Genomic DNA, 15,050 nt, shown 5'->3' with positions numbered 1-15,050 from the left:
TGCTCATGCTGCAAGGCACTGCCCGGACGTGGCTCAACAGCCTGAAGCCCCGCAGCATCAACAGCTGAGTTGATTTCACTAAGGTCTTCATCCGCAACTTCACCAGCACCTACAAGCGGGCTCCCAAGGCCAGACAGCTCTCCTTGTGCGTCCAAGGGCCCACGGAGTCAACTCGCGACTACCTCACGCACTGGACTGAGCTGCACAATTCCTACGAAGGCGTACACGAGGTGCAGGCAATCAAGTACTTCACCGCTGGGTGCCGAGAGGGCACCCTCCTCAAGCATCGACTCCTCTGCGACGAGCCCGAGACCCTCGATGAGCTGCTGGTCATCACCGACAAGCACGCCATGGCCGACTCCTCCATGAAGGTGGAAATTCTGGTTGATGCGTCCGGCAAGGTGGCATCCCAGGCCCCTCGGACTCCGGCTGGTGACACCAGTCGGCGAGAGCAGCCAGGCGACAACAAGCAGAAGGCCACCCAGCCGGCTTCCACCAGCCGGCAGGTGGCAACAGTCGAGGATCAGCAGCCAAAAGGGCAGCCGGCCCCCAAGCGGCAGAAGGGCGGCAAGTCCAATTGGTTGTCTGCTTTCTCTTACGAGCAAACCTTGGATGCACCCTGCAAGTTCCATAGTGGTGCGAAGCCATCCAACCACACCACTCGGAAGTGTCACTGGCTCACCAGAATCACCAAGGGAGATGGACTCCTGCCTCCTCCGCCTGCCGGACCGCCGCCTCCTCAGCCCCAACAGCCGGCGGCTCGACCAGTCGGCACCATACAAGACGAGTACCCAGAGGAACACGGAGCCTATGTTGTGTTCACCAGCATGGCCGACAACAGACGCAGTAGACGGCAACAACAACAAGAAGTGCAAGCAGTGGCCTCCAACACTCCAGAGTTCATGCATTGGTCTGAGAAGCCTATCAGTTGGAGCAGGGCCGACCACTCGGAAGTGATGCCTTCCCCTGGTTCATATGCCCTAGTCCTAGAAGCAACCCTTGCAACGGAAAGGTGGGCCGCCCGTTTCTCCAGAGTCTTGATAGATGGCGGCAGCAGCATCAATATCCTGTACCGTGACACAATGGAGAAGTTGGGAATCAAGCAGAAGCAGCTCACCCCCAGCCGGACTGTATTCCACGACATAGTTCCTGGCCTTTCCTGCTCACCAATCGGCAAGACCCAGATTGACGTCCTCTTTGGAGACAAGAATCATTTCTGCTGAGAGCCAGTTTGGTTTGAAGTGGTGGACCTCGAGAGCCCCTACCATGCACTGCTTGGCCGGCCTGCTCTGGCCAAATTCATGGCAGTCCCCCACTACGCCTACCTCAAGATGAAGATGCCGAGTACCAAGGAGATCCTGACATTAGTTGGAGACTACAAGAAGTCGGTCGCTTGCGCCGCGGATAGCAGCCGGCTGGCCGAGTCTCTTGTGATTGCAGCCCAGAAGCGGCTCCTTGACCAAGTGGTGGCTTTGGCAGGCAAGAAGCCGGAAATGTCACCCATCCCCCAGGAGTCGGAGGTTGAGGGCTCGTTCAAGCCGGCCAAGGAAACAAAGAAAATACCCTTGGACCCGGAGCACCTGGAGAGGCACGCTGTCATAGGCACAGGCCTATACAGCAAATAGGAAGGCGAGCTCGTCGATTTCCTCCATGAGAATCGGGACATCTTTGCATGGTCTCCCAAAGACATGCCGGGTGTTTCGACGGATTTCGCCGAGCACAAGCTACACGTCCGACCTGATGCCAAGCCGGTCCGGCAGCCCTTGCGCCGCCTGTCGGAAGAGAAGAGAAGAGTTGTCGGAGAAGAGATAGCCCAGCTTCTAGCAGCCGGATTCATCATGGAAGTATTCTTTCTAGAGTGGCTGGCTAACCCAGTCCTAGTGTTGAAGAAAAACAAGCAGTGGCGCATGTGCATTGACTACACCAGCCTCAACAAAGCCTGCCCCAAAGATCCCTTTGCTCTGCCAAGGATTGATCAAGTGATAGACTCCACAGCCGGATGCGAGCTGTTGAGTTTCTTGGATGCATACTCAGGTTACCACCAGATAAAGCTGAACCCGGCCGATCGGCTGAAGACCGCCTTCATCACGCCATTTGGAGCCCTCTGCTACCTGACGATGACGTCCGGCTTGCGCAATGCCGGCGCTACCTTTCAGCATTGCATGCAGAAGTGTCTCCTCAAGCAGCTCGGCAGAAATGCCCATGTCTATGTAGATGATGTGGTGGTGAAGACGGAGAAGCGTGGCACTCTGCTAGAAGATCTGAAGGAAACCTTTGAGAACCTGCGCCAATTCCAGATCAAGCTCAACCCGGAGAAATGTGTCTTTGGAGTGCCAGCCGGCCAGCTTCTCGGCCTCCTGGTCTCAGAGCGCGGCATAGAGTGCAATCTCGTGAAGATCATGTTGGAAATATGCCCTAGAGGCAATAATAAATTAGTTATTATTATATTTCCTTGTTCATGATAATCGTTTATTATCCATGCTATAATTGTATTGATAGGAAACACAGATACATGTGTGGATACATAGACAACACCATGTCCCTAGTAAGCCTCTAGTTGACTAGCTCGTTGATCAATAGATGGTTACGGTTTCCTGACCATGGACATTGGATGTCATTGATAACGGGATCACATCATTAGGAGAATGATGTGATGGACAAGACCCAATCCTAAGCCTAGCACAGAGATCGTGTAGTTCGTATGCTAAAGCTTTTCTAATGTCAAGTATTTTTCCTTAGACCATGAGATTGTGCAACTCCCGGATACCGTAGGAATGCTTTGGGTGTACCAAACGTCACAACGTAACTGGGTGATTATAAAGGTGCACTATAGGTATCTCCGAAAGTGTCTGTTGGGTTGCCACGAATCAAGACTGGGATTTGTCACTCTGTGTGACAGAGAGGTATCTCTGGGCCCACTCGGTAGGACATCATCATAATGTGCACAATGTGATCAAAGAGTTGATCGTGGGATGATGTGTTACGGAACGAGTAAAGAGACTTGCCGGTAACGAGATTGAACAAGGTATCGACATACCGACGATCGAATCTCGGGCAAGTACAATACCGCTAGACAAAGGGAATTGTATACGGGATTGATTGAGTCCTTGACATCGTGGTTCATCCGATGAGATCATCGTGGAACATGTGGGAGCCAACATGGGTATCCATATCCCGCCGCCCCTAGGGGGTGGAAACCTAGGTGGGGGCGCAGCCCCCTCTCCCCCTATATATAGTGGAGGCATAGGAGCAGCCCAACACATGAAGTTCTTCTCCTGTTGGCGCAGCCCTACCTCTGTTTCTCCTCATATGTCGCGGTGCTTGGCAAAGCCCTGCTGGATCACCACGCTCCTCCATCACCACCACGCCGTTGTGCTGCTACTGGATGGAGTCTTCCTCAACCTCTCCCTCTCTCCTTGCTGGATCAAGGCATGGGAGACATCACCGGGCTGAACGTGTGTTGAACGTGGAGGTGCCGTCCGTTCGGCACTAGGATCTCCGGTGATTTGGATCACGACGAGTACGACTCCTTCAACACCGTTCTCTTGAACGCTTCCGCTTAGCGATCTACAAGGGTATGTAGATGCACTCTCCTTCCCCTCGTTGCTTGTTTCTCCATAGATAGATCTTGGTGACACGTAGGAAAATTTTGAATTTCTGCTACGTTCCCCAACAGTGGCATCATGAGCTAGGTCTATTGCATAGATTCTTTGCATGAGTAGAACACAAAGTAGTTGTGGGCATTGACTTTGTTCAATATGCTTACTGTTACTAGTCCAATCTTGTTTCGACAGTATTGTGGGATGAAGCGGCCCGGACCGACCTTACATGTACACTTATGTGAGACAGGTTCCACCGACTGACATGCACTTGGTGCATAAGGTGACTAGCGGGTGCCAGTCTTTCCCACTTTAGTTGGAACGAATTCGATGAAAAGGGTCCTTATGAAGGGTAAATAGCAATTCGCATATCACGTTGTGGTTTTGCGTATGTAAGAAACGTTCTTGCTAGAAACCCATGGCAGCCACGTAAAACATGCAAACAACAATTAGAGGACGTCTAACTTGTTTTTGCAGGGGTGATGTGATATGGCCAAGAAGAATGTGATGAATGATATGTGATGTATGAGATTGATCATGTTCTTGTAATAGGAATCACGACTTGCATGTCGATGAGTATGACAACCAGCAGGAGCCATAGGAGTTGTCATAATTTATTGTATGACCTGCGTGTCATTAAACAACGCAATGTAATTACTTTACTTTATTGCTAACCGGTAGCCATAGTAGTAGAAGTAATAGTTGGCGAGACAACTTCATGAAGACACGATGATGGAGATCATGGTGTCATGCCGGTGACGATGATGATCATGGAGCCCCAAAGATGGAGATCAAAAGGAGCAAAATGATATTGGCCATATCATGTCACTATTTGATTGCATGTGATGTTTATCATGTTTATGCATCTTATTTGCTTAGAACAACGGTAGTAAATAAGATGATCCCTCATTAAAATTTCAAGAAAGTGTTCCCCCTAACTGTGCACCGTTGCGAAAGTTCGTCGTTTCGAAGCACCACGTGATGATCGGGTGTGATAGATTCTTACGTTCACATACAATGGGTGTAAGCCAGATTTACACACGTGAAACACTTAGGTTGACTTGACGAGCCTAGCATGTACAGACATGGCCTCGAAACACAAGAGACTGAAAGGTCGAGCATGAGTCGTATAGTAGATACGATCAACATGAAGATGTTCACCGATGATGACTAGTCTGTCTCACGTGATGATCGGACACGGCCTAGTTGACTCGGATCATGTAATCACTTAGATGACTAGAGGGATGTCTATCTGAGTGGGAGTTCATAAGATGAACTTAATTATCCTAAACATAGTCAAAAGATCTTTGTTGTAAGCTCGCGCTTTAGTTCCACTGCTTAGATATGTTCCTAGAGAAAATATAGTTGAAAGTTGACAGTAGCGATTATGCGGACAGTAGAAAGCTTATGTCCTTAATGCACCGCTCAGTGTGCTGAACCCCAAACATCGTTTGTGGATGTTGCGAACATCGGACACACACGTTTTGATAGCTACCTGATAGTTCAGTTAAAAGGTTTAGAGTTGAGGCACCAAAGACATTTTCGAAACGTCGCGGAACATATGAGATGTTTCGAGGGCTGAAATTGGGATTTCAGGCTCGTGCCCACGTCAAAGAGGTATAAGACCTCCGACGATTTTCTTAGCCTGCAAACTAAGGGAGAAAAGCTCAATCGTTGAGCTTGTGCTCAGATTGCTTGAGTGCAACAATCACTTGAATCGAGTGGGAGTTGATCTTCCAGACAAGATAGTGATGTTTCTCCAAAGTCATTGCCACCAAGCTGCTAGAGCTTCGTGATGAACTATAACATATCAGGGATAGATATAATGATCCTTGAGGTATTCGCGATGTTTGACACCGTGAAAGTAGGAATCAAGAAGGAGCATCAATTGTTGATGGTTGGTGAAACCACTAGTTTCAAGAAGGGCAAGGGTAATAAAGGGATACTTCATAAAACGGCAAATCAGCTGCTGCTCTAGAGAAGAAACCCAAGGTTGAACCTAAACCCGAGACTAAGTGCTTCTGTAATAAGGGGAACAGCCAATGGAGCAGGATTATCCTAGATACTTGGTAGATAAGAAGGCTGGCAAGGTCGATAGAAGTATATTGGATATACATTATGTTAATGTGTACTTTACTAGTACTCCTAATAGCACCAGGGTATTAGATACCGGTTCGGTTACTAAGTGTTAGTAACTCGAAATAAAAGAGCTACGGAATAAACGGAGACTAGCTAAAGGTGAGCTGACGATATGTGTTGGAAGTGTTTCCAAGTTTGATGTGATCAAACATCGCACGCTCCCTCTACCATCAAGATTAGTATTAAACCTGAATAATTGTCATTTGGTGTTTGCGTTGAGCATAGACATGATTGTATTATGTCCATCGCAATACGGTTATTCATTTAAGGAGAATAATGGTTACTCTATTTATTTGAATAATACCTTCAATGGTCTTGCACCTAAAGGAATGGTTTATTGAATCTCGATCGTAGTGATACACATTTTCATGCCAAAAGATATAAGATAGTAATGATAGTACCACTTACTTGTGCACTGCCATGTAAGTCATATTGGTATAAAACGCATGAAGAAGCTCCATGTTGATGGATCTTTGGACTCACTCATTTTTTGAAAAGTTTGAGACATGCGAACCATGTCTATTGGTGTATACGCATGAAGAAACTCCATGCAGATGGATCGTTTGGACTCACTTGTTTTTGAATCACTTGAGATATGCAAATCATACCACATGGGCAAGATGACTGAAAAGCCTCGGTTTCAGTAAGATGGAACAAGATAGCAACTTGTTGGAAGTAACACATTTTGATGTGTCCAGTCCAATGAGTGCTGAGGCATGCCGTGAATATCGTTATGTTCTTACTTCACAGATGATTCGAGTAGATGTTGAGAGTATTTACTTGATGAAACACAAGTCTGAATTATTGAATGGTTCAAGTAATTTCAGAGTGAAGTTAAAGATCATCGTGACAAGAGGATAAAATGTCTATGATATGATCATAGAGATGAGTATCTGAGTTACGAGCTTTGGCACGCAATTAAGACATTGTGGAAATTGTTTCACAATTAATACCGCCTGGAACACCATAGTGTGATGGTGTGTCCGAACATCATAGTTGCACCCTATTGGATATGGTGCGTACCATGATGTCTCTTATCGAATTACCACTATCATTCATGGGTTAGGCATTAGAGACAACCGCACTCACTTTAATAGGGCACCATGTAATTCCGTTGAGACGACACCGTTTGAACTATGGTTTGGAGAAACCTAAGTTGTCGTTTCTTAAAAGTTTGGGGCTGCGACGCTTATGTGAAAAAGTTTCAGGTTGATAAGCTCGAACCCAAAGCGGATAAAATGCATCTTCATAGGACACCCAAAATAGTTGGGTATACCTCCTAATTCAGATCCGAAAGCAATAGGGATTGTTTCTTGAATCGGGTCCTTTCTCGAGGAAAAGTTTGTCTCGAAAATTGAGTGGGAGGATGGTGGAGACTTGATGAGGTTATTGAACCATCACTTCAACTAGTGTGTAGCAGTACACAGGAAGTTGTTCCTATGGCGCCTACACCAATTGAAGTAGAAGCTTATGATAGTGATCATGAAGTTTCGGATCAAGTCGCTACCGTACCTCGTAGGGTGACAAGGATGTGTACTACTTTTGAGTGGTACAGTAATCCTGTCTTGAAGGTCATGTTGCTAGACAACAATGAACCTACAAGCTATGGAGAAGCAATGGTGGGCCCAAATTCCGACAAATGGTTAGAAACCATGAAATCCGAAATAGGATCCATGTATCAGAACAAAGCATGGACTTTGGTGGACTTGCCCGATGATCGGCAAGCCATTGAGATAAATGGATCTTTAAGAAGAAGACGGACGTGGACGGTAATATCACCGTCTATGAAGCTCGACTTGTGGCAAAAAGTTTTTCACAAGTTCAAGGAGTTGACTACGATGAGATTTTCTCATCCGTAGCTATGCTTAAGTCCGTCGGAATCATGTTAGCATTAGCTGCATTTATGAAATCTGGCAGATGGATGTAAAAACGAGTTTCCTTACCAGTTTTCGTAAGGAAAGGTTGTATGTGATACTGTCAGAAAGTTTTTGTCGATCCTAAGGATGCTAAAAGGTATGCTAGCTCCAGCAATCCTTTCATGGACTGGAGTAAGCATCTCGGAGTTGGAATATGCACTTTGATAAGATGATCAAAGATTTTGGGTATATACAAAGTTTATGAGAAACTTGTATTTCCAAAGAAGTGAGTGGGAGCACTATAGAATTTCTGATGAGTATATGTTGTTGACATATTGTTGATCAAAAATGATGTAGAATTTCTGGAATGCATATAGGGTTATTTGAAAAGTGGTTTTCAAGTGAAAACCTGGATTAAGCTACTTGAACATTGAGCATCAAGATCTATGAGGATAGATCAAAAATGCTTAATGGTACTTTCAAATGAGCATATACCTTGACATGATCTTGAAGGTGTTCAAGATGGATCAGTCAAATAAGGAGTTCTTGCCTGAGATGTAAGGTATGAAGTTAAGACTTGAAGCTCGACCACGGCAGAAAAGAGAGAAAGGACGAAGGTCGTCCCCTATGCCTTAGACGTAGGCTCTACAGTATGCTATGTTGTGTACCGCACCTGATGTGTGCCTTGCTACATATCTGGCAAGAGGGTACAAAGGTGATCAAGGAGTGGATCACTAGATAGCGGTCAAAATTGTCCTTGGAGTAAATAAGGACATGTTTCTCGATTATGGAGGTGATAAAGAGTTCGATGTAAAGGGTTACGTCGATGCAAGCTTTAACACCTATCCGGATGACTCTGAGTAGCAAACTGGATACGTATAGTGGAGCAACCATTTGGAATAGCTCCAAGTGGAGCGTGGAAGCAGCATTTACATTATGACCTAGAGATTTGCGAAGTACATACGGATCTGAATGTTGCAGACCCGTTGACTAAAAACTTCTCTCACAAGCAAAACATGATCAAACTCCATAACTCATTGAGTCTTAATCACATGATGATGTGAACTAGTTTAATGACACTAGTAAACTCTTTGGATGTTGGTCACATGGCGATGTGACGTGTGAGTGTTAATCACATGGCGATGTGAACTAGATTATTGACTCTAGTGCAAGTGGGAGACTGTTGGAAATATGCCTAGAGGCAATAATAAATTAGTTATTATTATATTTCCTTGTTCATGATAATCGTTTATTATCCATGCTATAATTGTATTGATAGGAAACTCAGATACATGTGTGGATACATAGACAACACCATGTCCCTAGTAAGCCTCTAGTTGACTAGCTCGTTGATCAATAGATGGTTACGGTTTCCTGACCATGGACATTGGATGTCATTGATAATGGGATCACATCATTAGGAGAATGATGTGATGGACAAGACCCAATCCTAAGCCTAGCACAGAGATCGTGTAGTTCGTATGCTAAAGCTTTTCTAATGTCAAGTATTTTTCCTTAGACCATGAGATTGTGCAACTCCCGGATACCGTAGGAATGCTTTGGGTGTACCAAACGTCACAACGTAACTGGGTGATTATAAAGGTGTAGTACAGGTATCTCCGAAAGTGTTTGTTGGGTTGGCACGAATCGAGACTGGGATTTGTCACTCCGTGTGACGGAGAGGTATCTCTGGGCCCACTCGGCAGGACATCATCATAATGTGCACAATGTGATCAAAGAGTTGATCGCGGGATGATGTGTTACGGAACGAGTAAAGAGACTTGCCGGTAACGAGATTGAACAAGGTATCGACATACCGACGATCGAATCTCGGGCAAGTACAATACCGCTAGACAAAGGGAATTGTATACGGGATTGATTGAGTCCTTGACATCGTGGTTCATCCGATGAGATCATCGTGGAACATGTGGGAGCCAACATGGGTATCCATATCCCGCTGTTGGTTATTGACCGGAGAACGTCTCGGTCATGTCTGCATGGTTCCCGAACCCGTAGGGTCTACACACTTAAGGTTCGATGACGCTAGGGTTATAAAGGAAGTTTGTATGTGGTTACCGAATGTTGTTCGGAGTCCCGGATGAGATCCCGGACGTCACGAGGAGTTCCGGAATGGTCCGGAGGTAAAGATTTATATATGGGAAGTCCTGTTTTGGTCACCGAAAAAGTTTCGAGTTTTATCGGTAACGTATCGGGACCATCGGGAGGGTCCCGGGGGTCCACCAAGTGGGGCCACCATCCCCGGAGGGCAGCATGGGCCAAGTGTGGGAGGGGACCAGCCCCTGGTGGGCTGGTGCGCCCCCCCACAAGGGCCCAAGGCGCCTAGGGTTGTGGGAGGGGGCGCCCCACCTTGCTTGGGGGGCAAGTTTCCCCCTCTTCCCCTTGGCCGCCCCCCTAGATGGGATCTAGGGCTGGCCGCCGCCCCTAGGGGGTGGAAACCTAGGTGGGGGCGCAGCCCCCTCTCCCCCTATATATAGTGGAGGTATAGGAGCAGCCCAACACATGAAGTTCTTCTCCTGTTGGCGCAGCCCTACCTCTGTTTCTCCTCATATGTCGCGGTGCTTGGCAAAGCCCTGTTGGATCACCACGCTCCTCCATCACCACCACGCCATTGTGCTGCTACTGGATGGAGTCTTCCTCAACTTCTCCCTCTCTCCTTGCTGGATCAAGGCATGGGAGACGTCACCGGGTTGTATGTGTGTTGAACGCGGAGGTGCCGTCCGTTCGGCACTAGGATCTCCGGTGATTTGGATCACGACGAGTACGACTCCTTCAACCCCGTTCTCTTGAACGCTTCCACTTAGCGATCTACAAGGGTATGTAGATGCACTCTCCTTCCCCTCGTTGCTGGTTTCTCCATAGATAGATCTTGGTGACACGTAGGAAAATTTTGAATTTCTGCTACGTTCCCCAACAAATCAAGGCAATTGAGATGATGAAAGTACCCACCCGACTGCTGGACGTGCAGAAGTTCACCGGCTGCCTGGCATCAATCAGCCGTTTCATCAGTTGGCTAGGCGAGAAGGCCCTCCCTTTGTACCAACTCATGAAGAAGACCACTTTTTTCGAGTGGAACGACAAGGCGGACGAAGCTTTCTCCCAGCTCAAGAAGATGTTGGCAACCCCGCCTATCCTGACAGCTCCGACTGAGAAGGAGCCCATGCTCCTCTACATTTCTGCCACCAGTCGGGTCGTCAGCACAGTCATTGTGGTAGAACGCAAGGAGGAGGGCAGGGCATTGTCGGTCCAGAGACCGGTATATTACTTAAGTGAAGTACTGTCCGCCTCCAAGCAAAACAACACGCGTTATCAGAAGATGTGCTATGGCATGCACTTTGCCGCCAAGAAGCTAAAGCCCTACTTTCAAGAGCACCCAATAACCGTCGTCTGCACGGCTCCGCTTGCTGAGATCTTGGGAAGCCGGGATGCTTTTGGCCGAGTGGCCAAGTGGGCCATCGATTTGGCACCTTACACCATCTATTACCAGCCTCGCACCGCCATCAAGTCGCAAGTGCTGGCCGACTTCCTCGTCGATTGGGCCGAGACCCAATATTTGCTGCCTGCACTAGACTCCACTCATTGGCGGATGCATTTTGATGGTTCGAAAATGTGCACTGGTCTGGGAGCCGGCGTCGTCCTCACCTCTCCCAAGGGCGACAAGCTCAAATACGTGTTGCAAGTCCACTTTGCTGCCTCCAACAACATAGCAGAATATGAGGCACTCATACACGGGTTCCGGCTTGCCAAGGAACTCGGCATTCATCGGATCCTGTGTTATGGTGACTTCGACTTGGTGGTCCAGCAGTCGTCAGGCGACTGGGACACCAAGGATGCAAACATGGCAAGCTACCGCTTCCTTGTACAGCAACTCAGCGGATACTTTGATGGGTGCGAGTTCCTTCACGTGCCAAGAAATGACAACGAGCAAGCAGATGCCTTGGCACGAATTGGCTCCACCCGACAAGCAATACCAGCCGGTGTCGCCCTACGCCGCCTTCTGAAGCCGTCTGTCAAGCCATCTCCTGATTCAGACTCCATCTTTGTGCCGACCCCCACGAAGCAGTCGGATCCGACTTGACGATCCCAGAGGTCGGCACGGGGATTTCGACAGGCGGCCCAAGGACTGCTACAGCCACACCCGGCCCAGGGACTTCAGAGCCCGGCCCGGGGACTTCAGTAGTCGGCCCGGGGACTTCTTCAACATAGTAGGCGGAAGCAGCTGCCAACCCGCCGCCTCCTGGCCCAACCGCCCTCATACAGGTTGCAGTAGTTGCAGTCGAAGAAATTGCGGCGCCCTCATGGGCTCAGCCAATCCTCAAGTTCTTGGTGAATAAAGAGCTACCGACTGATGAGATCTCAGCCCGGCAAGTGCAGAGCGAGCAGCAGCCTACACCATAGTCAACAGAGAGCTGGTGGGACAAAGCGTCATAGGGGTTTATCAGCGTTGCGTGGAGTCGGACCAAGGCCAAGCAATACTCAGGGATATCCACCAGGGCGAATGCGGCCACCACGCGGCTTCAAGATCACTTGTGGCCAAGGCTTTCCGCCATGGGTTCTTCTGGCCGACTACACCGGAAGAGGCCAAAGAGCTAGTTCAGAAGTGTCAAGGGTGTCAGAGGTTCCGCTCCAAGCCACACCCGCCGGCTTCTGCACTCAAGACCATTCCCATAGCCTGGCCCTTTGCTGTTTGGGGACTGGATATGGTAGTACCATTCAAGACAGCCCGCAGTGGCATGACTCACTTGCTTGTTGATGTGGACAAGTTCACCAAGTGGATAGAGGAAAAACCAATCAAGAAGCTGAATGGGCCGACTGCCGTGACCTTCATCGCCGACATCACCACGCGATACGACATCCCACACAGCATCATCACCGACAACGGCACCAACTTCGCCAAAGGAGCCTTGGCTCGTTTCTGTGCAACACAGGGCATCTGCCTGGACTTAGCGTTCGTTGCCCACCCATAGTCAAATGGCCAAGTGGAGCACGCAAACGACCTCATTTTGTCTGGCCTCAAGCCCCAACTGGTCGAGCCTCTGGAGCATTCGGTCGGCTGCTGGCTCGACGAGCTGCCGGCCATCCTCTAGAGCCTACGCACAGAACTTGATGAGGCAATTGTACCTTCTCCCGAATTGGAAAGTAGTTCATCACAGAAATCACTTCCAGTGATTTATACACCAATTAGTGAGGAAGCTAATGATGATGATCATGAAACTTTAGATCAAGTTACTACAGAACCTCGTAGGTCTTCCAGAGTATGGTCCGCACCAGAGTGGTACGATAATCCTGTTCTGGAAGTCATGTTACTAGACCATGATGAACCTACGAACTATGAGGAAGTGATGATGAACCCAGTTTCCGTGAAATGGCTTGAGGCCATGAAATCTGAGATGGGATCCATGTATGAGAACAAAGTGTGGACTTTGGTGGATTTGCCCGATGATCGGCAAGCCATATAAAATAAATGGATCTTCAAGAAGAAGACTGACGCTGATGGTAATGTTACTATCGACAAAGCTCGACTTGTTGTGAAAGGTTTTTGACAAGTTCAAGGAGTTGACTACGATGCGACTTTCTCACCCGTAGCAATGCTTAAGTCTGTCCGAATCATGTTAGCAATTGCCGCATTTTATGATTATGAAATATGGCAGATGGATGTCAAAACTGCATTCCTGAATGGATTTCTAGAAGAAGAGTTGTATATTATGCAACCAGAAGGTTTTGTCGATCCAAAGGGTGCTTACAAAGTGTGCAAGCTCCACCGATCCATTTATGGACTGGTGCAAGCCTCTCGGAGTTGGAATAAACACTTTGATAGTGTGGTCAAAGCATATGGTTTTATACAGACTTTTGCAGAAGCTTGTATTTATAAGAAAGTGAGTGGGAGCTCTGTAGCATTTCTAATATTATATGTGGATGACATATTGTTAATTGGAAATGATATAGAATTTCTGGATAACATAAAGGGGTACTTGAATAAGAGTTTTTCAATGAAAGACCTCGGAGAAGCTGCTTACATATTGGGCATCAAAATCTATAAAGATAGATCAAGATGCTTAATTGGACTTTCACAAAGCACATACCTTTATAAAGTTTTGAACAAGTTCAAAATGGATCAGTCAAAGAAAGGGTTCTTGCCTATGTTACAAGGTGTGAAGTTGAGTCAGACTCAATGCCCGACCACTGCAGAAGATAGAGAGAAAATGAAAGTCATTCCCTATGCTTCAACTATAGGTTCTATCATGTATGCAATGTTGTGTACCAAACCTGATGTGTGCCCTGCTATAAGTATAGCAGTGAGGTACCAAAGTAATCCCGGACTGGAGCACTGGACAGCGGTCAAGAACATCCTAAAATACCTGAAAAGGACTAAGGATATGTTTCTCGTTTATGGAGGTGACAGAGAGCTCGTCGTAAATGGTTACGTCGATGCAAGCTTTGACACTGATCCGGATGACTCTAAGTCACAATCCAGATACGTATTTTTATTGAATGGTGGAGCTGTTAGTTGGTGCAGTTCCAAGCAAAGCGTCGTGGCGGGATCTACATGTGAAGCGGAGTACATGGCTTCTTCAGAAGTAGCAAATGAAGGAGTCTATATGAAGGAGTTCATATCCGATCTAGGTGTCATACCTAGCGCATCGGGTCCAATGAAAATCTTTTGTGACAATATTGGTGCAATTGCCTTGGCGAAGGAATCTAGATTTCACAAGAAAACCAATCACGTCAAGAGAAGCTTCAATTCCATTCATCATCAAGTATCGGAGGGAGACATATAGATTTGCAAGATACATACAGATCGGAATGTTGCAGAACCATTGACTAAGCCTCTTCCACGAGCAAAACATGATCAGCACCAAAACTCCATGGGTGTTAGAATCATTACTTTGTAATCTAGATTATTGACTCTAGTGCAAGTGGGAGACTGAAGGAAATATGCCCTAGAGGCATTAATAAATTTATTATTTATTTCCTTATTTCATGATAAATGTTTATTATTCATGTTAGAATTGTATTAACCGGAAACTTAGTACATGTGTGAATACATAGACAAAACATAGTGTCCCTAGTATGCCTCTACTTGACTAGCTCATTGATCAAAGATGGTTATGTTTCCTAAGCATAGACATGTGTTATCATTTGATGAACGAGATCACATAATTTGGAGAATGATGTGATGGACATGACCCATCCGTTAGCTCAACATTATGATCGTTACATTTCCATTGCTACTGCTTTCTTCATGACTTATACATGTTCCTCAGACTATGAGATTAGCAACTCCCGAATACTGGAGGAATAGCTTGTGTGCTATCAAACGCCACAACGTAAAAGGGTGATTATAAAGATGCTCTATAGGTGTCTCTGAAGGTGTTTGTTGGGTTGGCATAGATCGAGATTAGGATTTGTCACTCGTGTTTCAGAGAGGTATCTCTGG

The sequence above is a fragment of the Triticum aestivum genome, chromosome 1B (assembly GCF_018294505.1).
Source record: "Triticum aestivum cultivar Chinese Spring chromosome 1B, IWGSC CS RefSeq v2.1, whole genome shotgun sequence".
Lineage (NCBI taxonomy): Eukaryota > Viridiplantae > Streptophyta > Magnoliopsida > Poales > Poaceae > Triticum > Triticum aestivum.
This window is presented reverse-complemented; position numbering follows the sequence as displayed.